This window comes from Mauremys reevesii, linkage group 1 (genome assembly GCF_016161935.1).
Source record: "Mauremys reevesii isolate NIE-2019 linkage group 1, ASM1616193v1, whole genome shotgun sequence".
Taxonomy (NCBI): domain Eukaryota; kingdom Metazoa; phylum Chordata; order Testudines; family Geoemydidae; genus Mauremys; species Mauremys reevesii.
In genome coordinates, this window is record NC_052623.1 from 61,254,684 (window position 1) to 61,264,999 (window position 10,316).

Consider the following 10,316-nt stretch of genomic DNA (forward strand, 5'->3'; position numbering starts at 1 on the left):
CCTCAGCGGCTGCTCCAGGCACCAGCGCTCCAAGCGTGTGCCTGGGGCGGCAAGCCACGGTGGGGGCGGCAGTCAGGCTGCCTTCGGCGGCTTGCCTGTGGGAGGTCCGCTGGTCCCGCAGATTCGGTGGCAATTCGGCGGTGGGTACGCCGAAGCCGTGGGACCAGCAGACCTCCCGCAGGCACGCCGCCAAATCTGCGGGACCGAGGACCTCCCGCAGGCATGCTGCCAAAGGTAGCCTGCCTGCCATGCTTGGGGTAGCAAAAAAGCTAGAGACACCCCTGTCCAGCCTTCTCACTCCTCTGGTAGCCACCCCACCCTTCTGCTTCCTAGCCCTTTTATCCTCCCAGCTACTGTGAGGCTACCAGTCAGCAATGGCAGGCAGTCCCTGGGTAAATTCTTTGGTTGCTGGGCCAGCATGGGGTACACACACCCCATGACAGAAGTACTCAAACCACTCCTCCCATGTAAGAGGTTTCCCCAAGATCACACACACACATCTCCACTGGCTCCTCACCCCTTCTGAGGCACCATGTACCCAGAGGGAATAATTAGGGAGCAGTCTCCATGCTTTCTGGAGCATAGACACTGAAATTCTGTCTGGTCCGTATGCAAGCTGTGCCAGGGTCGGGGGAGGGGAGGAGGCTTTTTATACCATACTCCACACCCATGTAAAGACTAGCTAGCATCCAGCCCATAAACCACATGGGCTTGAGCTTTGATTTTGCCCTATAGTGTATGTCAATTCCTTGTCAGTTGTCTTGGAAAATCAACTACTGCTGCATGGTAACTGATTTTCCAAGGTGCCACAAGTGCAGGATCAAGCTGTTTATTGACGTTGGGCAGGATTTCAAAAACTTTCAGCACTGACCTAACTCTGCTCCCACTGAAGTCAAGGAGAGTTTTAGGGTTCATCATCCTTTTCTAATGTGTATCATAACTGAGGCATGGTCATGCTCAAACAATATGTGATAGTTAGCTTCTCCTGTAAGAACCTTTGCCATACACATATGCAGAACATTTTTATTTCCCCATAAACCTGATTAATCTACACAATCCTACATTTGAACCTCTCCTTTCTTTTTTCCTATGCCTGTACCAATAGAAACTCTCCCTTATTTTATGATGGATATTAGATGATGTTATGGAATGCTGCTTAAAATGAAACATTCAGCCCAATAGCATTTTAAAACTAGGATCCTTTTATAGTCAATGAAAAAAAAATTGCTCTTTTTGATTGGATACTCTCCTCCTGTACATTGCATTACATGCCAAGTACGGTACCTCATGCGGAGAGATTTTGAGTCACTTACTATTTAGTCTTTGCTGTTGTTTTTAGAACTACAGAAAAAGAGAGAGAGAGAGAAAAAAATATTCATCATTTTTCAAAGGAGCTTTACTATTTCACAAGGCTGAATTTTTATTGCCCCGTTGAATCCACACAATATTATGTCACATGCACAAGAACTAAACTATGGCTTTGTAGGAACAGTGGGGACAAATTCATCCATGATGTTACTCCAGTGAAGTCATGTGGCCTGATACTGATTTCACACACATTAGTTATCACCTGTGCAATTCCATTAATTTCAGTGGATTTACTCCTGTTTTACACCCATTTAAGTGAGAAGTAAAGCAGGCCCTAAGAACCCAATCCTGCTCCTGCTGAAATCAGTGAGATTTTTGCCACTCAGTTCAGTTGGAATCAGATTGGGCCCCAATTCAGTTTTCATCACTGTGCATTGTTTCATCAGATAGTCAAATTTACTATTTAAATTTCTTTTGAGGTCAAAGAAAACTATCTTCTGTGTGCATTGGTCTGAGGCATATTTTGTTTAGCAAAATTTATAAGAAGGCTTGTTTTAACAGTTATTTCAGTAGATTGATTGAGTAATATTTTCTTATGCTATAATTATCTTATTTCATACTAGGGAACATAAGGTGGCAGCTATGCTTACTGAAACCAGAATAACAGAAACAAGGAGTTTCCCAGCAGGAGGCAAGGTGTTGTACTGTACTGCATACTGTAGTGTCTTGTTATTTATATTAAGTTAAACCTGTTTTTCCAGCTATTTGTGCAATTGACCAGTAACCCAATAAATGATATCATTTCCAGTCCTGACTGGCTCTATGACATGTTAACTAGGAATTTAAGCACCAGAAAAAGCTTTTGACTGACTTAAAAGTGGTGCTATAAATACCCAACTGGCAAGCTAATTTTGGGAGGGGATGAGATGAGGACAGAAAAAAGCAAAGAGACACAGAGAAAGATAGGCAGATACACACACACACACACACGTTCTAAAGTGTCCCAGTCTAAAAAAATATGTACCTTGCAAAAATATACGTGTAGCAAGACTGCTATCGCCTGCCTTTGTTGTACTAACTCATAGCCCCTTATAAATTTTCAGGTGCAAATAGTTGTCTGCTTAAAGGGTACCTACAAGGAGCTCACCTAAAATTAAGTAAATGTGGTTTTTTGCGCTGAATGTTCCAAACAGTGGGAGCAAAAGACACATTCCCCACAGTGATTTAAAACTATCCTTGCAAATGGCAAATGAGGATGGAGACAAGAATTATCTTTTGGCCAGGTGGCCACAAGCTTGTTAAATCTTTGATTTAGAATCATAATTAGGAAGAGACCTCAGGAGGTCATCTAGTCCAACCCCCTGCTCAAAGCAGGACCTACCCCAACTAAATCATCCCAGCTAGAGCTTTATCAAACCTCTAAGGATGGAGATTCCACCACCTCCCTAGGTAACCCGTTCCAGTGCTTCACTACCCTCCTAGTGAAATAGTTTTTCCTAATATCCAACCTAGACCTTCCCCACTGCAACTTGAGACCATTGCTCCTTGTTCTGTCATCTGCCACCACTGAGAACAGCTGAGCTCCATCCTCTTTGGAACCCCCCTTCCAGTAGTTGAAGGCTGCTATCAAATCCCCCCTCACGCTTCTCTTCTGCAGACTAAATAAACCTAGTTCCCTCAGCCTCTTCTCATAAATCATGTGCCCCAGCTGCCTAACCATTTTTGTTGCCCTCCGCTGGACTCTCTCCAATTTGTCCACATCCTTTCTGTAGTGTGGGGCCTAAAACTGGACACAGTACTCCAGATGTGGCCTTCCCAGTGCTGAATAGAGGAGAATCACTTCCCTCAATCTGCTGGCAGTGCTCCTACTAATGCAACCCAATATGCCACGAGGACCTCCCCCAATGAGTTTTCAAAGATAATGGCCAACTCTCTCAGATGCATTAGATCTGGCCCCATGGACTTGTGCATGTCCACCTTTTCTAAATAGTCCTTAACCTGTTCTTTCACCACTGAAAGCTGCTCACTTCCTCCCCATACTATGCTGCCCAGTGCAGCAATCTGGGAGCTGACCTTGTCTGTGAAGACTGAGGCAAAAAAAGCATAGAGAACTTCAGCTTTTTCCACATCATCTGTCACTAGGCTGCCTCCCCCATTCAGTAAGGGTCCCACACTTTCCCGACCACCTTCTTGTTGCTAACATACCTGTAGAAACCCTTCTTGTTACACTTCACATCCCTTGTTAGCTGCCACTGCAATTGTGCTTACATAAACAAGAACTCTCCTAAAGGCAACCTGTCCTGGGATTAGTGAAAAGGGTAAAGGCCACAGTGACCAGCCAGAAGGTATATCGAAAAAAAGGCCCCCTTCAAGCTATCACTGCCCCTTTCGTCATGCATCCGACGAAGTGGGTATTCACCCACAAAAGCTCATGCTCCAATACGTCTGTTAGTCTATAAGGTGCCACAGGATCTTTGCTACTTTTACTGCCCCTTTTTGTGGCCCTTTGTCAGCCAACCAATCCCAGAACTTGATACAAGTGATGAGATAAACCAAGGGCATTCCTCCTACAAAGGCAGGCGGCCATCGACCAGTTGCAGTGGCTCTGCACTGGCGTATGGTTCTACCCCTGGTTACTGCTGCACCTTTTGGGCTGGTCACAAACCCCTATGTTAAAAGTGAGGACTTCCACATACAACCCTAGTCACCTTGTGACTTGTAATATACGTCTGTCTGCTCTCTCAACGAATGCAGCTGGTCCACTGGGACTCCAGTCAGTGGTGGGGTTTTGATAGCAGGGGTTTTGGTGTGAGTTTTGTATAGTTACATAGCTTTGACACATTCATTAGTGTATGTAATATCCCAAGGAGCATAACATATCACTGAAAAAACTTTTCAGAATAGCACAATACACTTTTTTCAAAACACCCCACCATCCGAAGCTCCATTGCTTCAGTGAACAAGATACTGTGGAACGGCAGCCATTGCATCATGTAAGAATGTTGTAGGAAGGTTTTTAAGTCACCCGTGGGAAGGTTTTGAATCCCCATCTTTGCTTTGAACACTCCCAGTGCCTCTTGTCTGGAGTGCTTGTTAGAACCCTGAAGCTGACGTTCTGTGACTGCCGCTTCTTGTCTGGGTGTCCAAACAACCAGGGTCGCCCAGAGGATTCAGGGGGCCTGGGGGTCTTCGGCGGCAGGGAGCCCCCGCTGCCGAATTGCCGCCGAAGACCCCGCACTTCGGCAGCGGGTCCCAGGGTGGAAGGACCCCCTGCCGCAGGTCTTTGGGGCACTTTGGCGGCAGGTCCCAGAGTGGAAGGACCCCCTGCCGCCAAATTGCCTCCGAAGACCCACAGTGGAAGAAGCTCCAGGGGCCCAGGCCCTGCGAGAGTTTTCCGGGGCCCCCGGAGCGAGTGAAGGACCCCACTCCAGGGCCCCCGAAAAACTCTCGTGGGGACCCCTGCGGGGCCTGAGGCAAATTGCTGCACTTGCCCCCCCTCTTTGGGCAGCCCTGCAAGCGACAAGCAGTCACAGCCTAGGAGCTTGCAGAAAGCAGGAGAGGCAGCACAGGTTTCAAGGCTCACAGAACCAAAGCTCTGGGTAGGTAGCATCTCAGAAATTGCCATAGCTCAGTAGCAGTAATTTGCTATCCACAGAAATCTGCACCTTGATGTGACATAACATAATGATTTCAGTAAATTTATAAAACTGCAGGCACCATCTGTAACTCAGACTGCAAGGGGTTCAAAGAACCATTTATGTCCACCCCGACTACCTACAGCAAATATTGCCATCCATGCGGATGTTATGTAGGGAATACACCTTTTCCCAAGGAAATACTCTAAGCCAAAATCTGCTCTCAATACCATCCCTCTGAAGTCAATAGATTTGCACCAGTGTAAAACTATAGGCTCAGTGTGGATTTTAGTTCTCTTTAATGGGATTATCTGGCCACACCCAGTGCAGGTCACTACAAAAGGCTTTTATTCCTGACTGGATGGCATGTTACATATTAACTTGTTTGGCCATAACTGTAGTAGATTTTTTGTTCTTTGCACACCTTTGTACTACAAGGAGGCGCACATAGCCCTAAACCAGAAAGCCAATTATAGGTAGTTTACTGAACTGTTTACATGGTTACTGCACGATAGCCAAAATAAGTATCCCCCAAATGATTTAACTGAAGGTAAAATGATATTGCAAAACTGGAACTGCTTTTGGTTCCTAAGAACTGCCACACAGCTAACAATGCATAGTCATAAAGAATGGCACCAGGAGCTAGAACAGGACTGGGAAGCAAAATCAGACCACTAAACTCAGTTCATATCAGCCACTAAATGCCCATTGGGTGGTGTGAATAATTGGTTACTGATGACCTGGGCTGTATTTGGACTGGCAGCTTAGAAGTAAGAGGCTCCATAACCCATTACTAATCCCCTTAAATATGCAGTTGCAGCATGCGCCTCAACGGTGCTGCTTTTCACATCACACATATCCTTAAGAAGCATTTGTCCTGAGACCATGCAGAAGCACTCGGAACACAATTATTCTTCACTTTATGAGATCTTAGATCTGGCTCCCAAACCCACATGTATGATGTGATTTCAGTCCTAGTTACTTTTTAAAAAAATCATTCTCACTGAGAAACAGGCAACAATCAAATTTTGATTAGGACTGCCAAATTTTGCTGAGGTACACGTATCTCAGAACAGAGAAAACACAGAGTTTTGGGCATTTAGAAGTCACCACTAGAATTGATCGAAAATTTTCTCATAGAAAAATGTGGTTCCTTCAAAACTGAAACTTTCTGCAGGGAAAAGTGTTGATTTCAACAACCAAAAAAATGATTTTAGGATTGGAGTTTCAAAACAAAAATTTATTTTCAAATTGTCATTCTGCAATGAATCAATTTTTGTCATTTCATTTTGACTTATATTGACATTTCTTTTTGGAAACTGAAAAAAATAAGTTTTCCATTTTCAGTTTTTGAATTTGGAGTCCTCTCACTTTTTTCAAAAAACTTTTCCCTCATTTTTTTCCAGTGAAAAAATTTGGAAAATAGTAAAAAGGTGTTTTCTTCACAGAGTTCACAAACTTTCTAACTGTATCCCCTCTTTCTTCCAGAAGAAGAAGAGAAGACAAAGTAGATAAGGGTGAGAAAGGTAGGCAGGGACCAAAAATCCAAAAACTAAAAATAGAAAACCAATTTATTTTGGTTTTCTAAAACCAAAGTGAAATGACACTGTAAATCTAAATTAAATGAAAAATTTAATTTCAAAATGAAAATTCCTGCAGAAACCCCAACATTTTTCATTATGAAATTTTCAAAAGATTTTTCCTATAGTAAAAAATTGGGTTTTCTGATAAACTGTGGTAAAGGCAAAAGCTTAAACATAGTCATGTACTGCTTATTAACCATGCTCTATGGAGCTCTAGAGAGCAAATACTGATAGTATAATTCTGGGGTACATGCATAAACGTCCAGATCAGGAGCCCTTGTTAAGCTCTCTGGGACAGATCTTCAGCTGATTTAAGCTGTCACAGCTCCACACTGACTTCAACAGAACTCTGACAATTTACACCAGTTAAGCATCTGCCCCACTGCCGTTTGCATTCAGTCTCGGAAACATGTTGGCTGCTCTGAAAATGGAGTCCTGGAGCAAAGGACGAGGCCCACAGACACTGTTGTTTTTTTTCCTATTGCGTGCAACAACTCCTGCCATTCCTGGAGCCTGAGTTGACTGGCATTTCCATTTGTTTTCTCTCCTTTACAAGAGCAATCACTCCAGAAATCATCCCAAAAATGCACAGGTTCAGATGTAATAATCAAATCCAAAACTTCCTGGCACTGCTTCCCCACACACTAAATCCTCGATAACAGATTAGCATGCCAGAGTCTGTGACCAACGTAACAACTCTTTTTTCCTTCAGCAAACCTATGGCTGGAAAACCTATAAATGTGCTATTTCAGCTGTTTTAAGCAGCTTATCATGATTTTCTGAAAGTCTGGCCTCAAGACTTTGTATCCCCTTCTTAATAACATTTAATGCTACCATTATGTAATTGAATCCATTTTGTCCGTGTGGTGGGAATATTATTAAACTGTAATTCATTTCACTGTCTTCTTGCATTCAGACTCTCAAGTCCAAGTCTGGAATGTCATAAGCTTTAAGCAAAAAAAGTGATCCTTAATCCTTCCAACACCTTCCACTGCCAGTCGGAGTTTTTCCACAGGGTAGAATGATCAGTTCCTTTATCACTCCTGTTCTTACATTACTTATTTTTTACCATATGTGCACAAAATCCATAGGGCTCCTACTCATTTATCAGAGTTTCATCTTTGCCTGATACTGGGATATTCTTCATTATCCCAATTTGCTGAGTCTTAACTTTTTTGCCAGAGCAGTTTTCACAATGCAGTCATGTCAGGGGATGGTCCTTTTTACATTAAGTACCTGGCATGTTGCCATCTATCTTACAAGTAGCCATATTATTATTGAAACCACATGCTCATTAGTGAGACTGGCACCAGCTCAACAACCACTGTCCGAGGCTAACATTATATTCCATTATATTCCAGACAACGGGACAGTGTAGGATACAGTTTGGGCAGAAGAACAAACAGTCTCGTTTGATGAAATCTGAATCTGAAACTGTTAGATACGTGATCCATTTTCTATCTCTGCATATGCATGCATTAGTGGTTCATAGAAAGACATGTTTTGAAAGAAAATATCATAGCATTAGCTTATCTTTTTTATTTTTTTTTATTTTATTTTAAGCCTTTCAGGGACAACAAGAGTCCCTGGGCCCCTCTCAAGCAGGTCTAATCATTTTATCCCTTGGGAGGCATGCAAGAGTATTTCACTTAATATAAAGAAGTGACTCATAATCATTGCTTTCAATTATGAATGTCCTGTGAGATTTCTGCAATGGTGTTCTCTTCCTTTGGAGAGGAAAGAGAAAGAGAGCAAGAGAGAGAATCAGACAAAAGACATGGATAAACAAAAATACTACTAATTTTTCCAAGAAGCACATTTCAGACTGAGTAAGCTTATGATTTCTCTAACATGTCCTACTCATTTGCCTTGCTAAAGACAATAACAGGCACCTCTCCATACTCATTAGTTTCAAGGGCTTATTTGCACTTGAGTGTGCATTGAAGTTCTTGCCTTTTTATACTTGATAACCATATAACAACACTTTCAAAGGTCAGAACCCTCACAAACAGAAAAATGGACTCAGAAATGGTCAATGTTTCTTTTCCTGCTGGAAATAGCTACATTTGAAGGTCAGTTCCTGTTTCTCGTGTTATAACAGGTATTACAACAATGCCTGTGTACATAAAGTCTCAGGTGTACTATATTTCTCAAAGACTTTTAGATTGGGTTTAGTTCAGTGATTTCTCACAGCAGCAATCTTATTCCATTAAACTACTTTCATGCTGGTGACCAGGACATACACAATTACATTGAGGCTGATTTCATGAGTTATTATAATTCATACAAAGGCAAACCAGGATTCTGCCACCCATATCTCACCTAATCGATCCCCTGACATTGCAAGGGCCTTGAGCCCTGGTGGCACCTCAGTCTCTCCTGTTCTCTGGTTTTAACACACAACAGTTTAATTTCCTCAGACTGAAAAACTTTAATCTAACTAATGTCTTTGGGCTCAATACAGGGCAATCTAGGTGAAATGTAATGGCCTGTTATACAAAGGAGGTCAGACTGAATGATCTTATGGTCCCTTCTGCCTCAAACTCTGAAATCTATGAAATCAGAGAATAAAACATTTACCCTGTTTTCAAAGCACACCCAGCTTCGTTGAATCAAAAATACTGTCTCCATAACTGATCTATATATCCTGTACTGTACCAGGGGTAAGCGTGGGTTTCCCATATCACTTGAGAAAGATAAATACTTAGACAAGAGAGGTGTGTTTTTTAATTATTTCACTACATCATTTTAGAGAAGCAAAACTCATTTAAAAATACAACCTGCAAGAAGATAGCAAACAAGCTTTTTTTCTTTGAGCAAAGGAAGGGTTAACTCTGACAAATGGTGTGCTAAATTTAGAGTCATTTTTGCATGTGGTTGCATGTCTACTTGGAACTAGTCTGCCAAAACTCATTTTACTTATGACCCTTTACAGCTAGCAGAGAAAGAGGGCCATTGTTTTCTTTGTATTAGTGAAATTAAAAACACAGTCCCACCGACTGAAAAGGCAAGCAGTAGAAGTACTGTCTGAGGCAGAAAAGAAGCATTTTTAATTCTTAATAAACTACACACAGACATTTATATCTGTGTGTGCAAACAACACCCACAAACATATGCATATACTAGAGGGCAGGACTTAGTTGTGTATGTGCAGCATATATTACACCGTATGTGTGGAAGGAGGAAAAAAGGCAACGGCATGCTGCTCCTACCGCCCACCGGCACTTCAAACAGCATGGCAGAATCTTTTCCTAGTACTAGGCACTCGCAAAAAAACCCTATGCATGGGGTCTTTTACAGCCCTAATAACTGACCAGATAGTTACATGGATATGCCCAGACAGCAAGTAAGTTGCAGCCAGCACACATGAGTGAGTTGAGGTAAATGCTGTACTTTTTCAGAGCAGCAGCAAATTATGATCCAGAACACATCCCCGAGCAAGCTCTAAGAGTTCGGCTGGCCTAGGAAAACAGGCAAATGTCCAACCATGCAAGCCTGCAATCACTCCAGCAAACAGATACTGAGCATTTTACTGCTCTTAGTATATTGCTGCAATAGGTAATAAGCCTGTTCTGCATCCAGTGAGAAACTAACGTTGGCTCTGCATGGCAGGACTGCTGGAAAGGAGGAAGCACTGCTCCCCCTCCATAGTGCCAGCAGCCAGGATAGGATTTAGCCTAAATTTAACAGCTGTACAACTTTCTGCTGGGATTATAGCAGCTAGGCAGTAGATTTTATTAACTGAAGTCTAGTGTCCAAATGGTTCTTAAATCCTTCACTGATGCTAGCA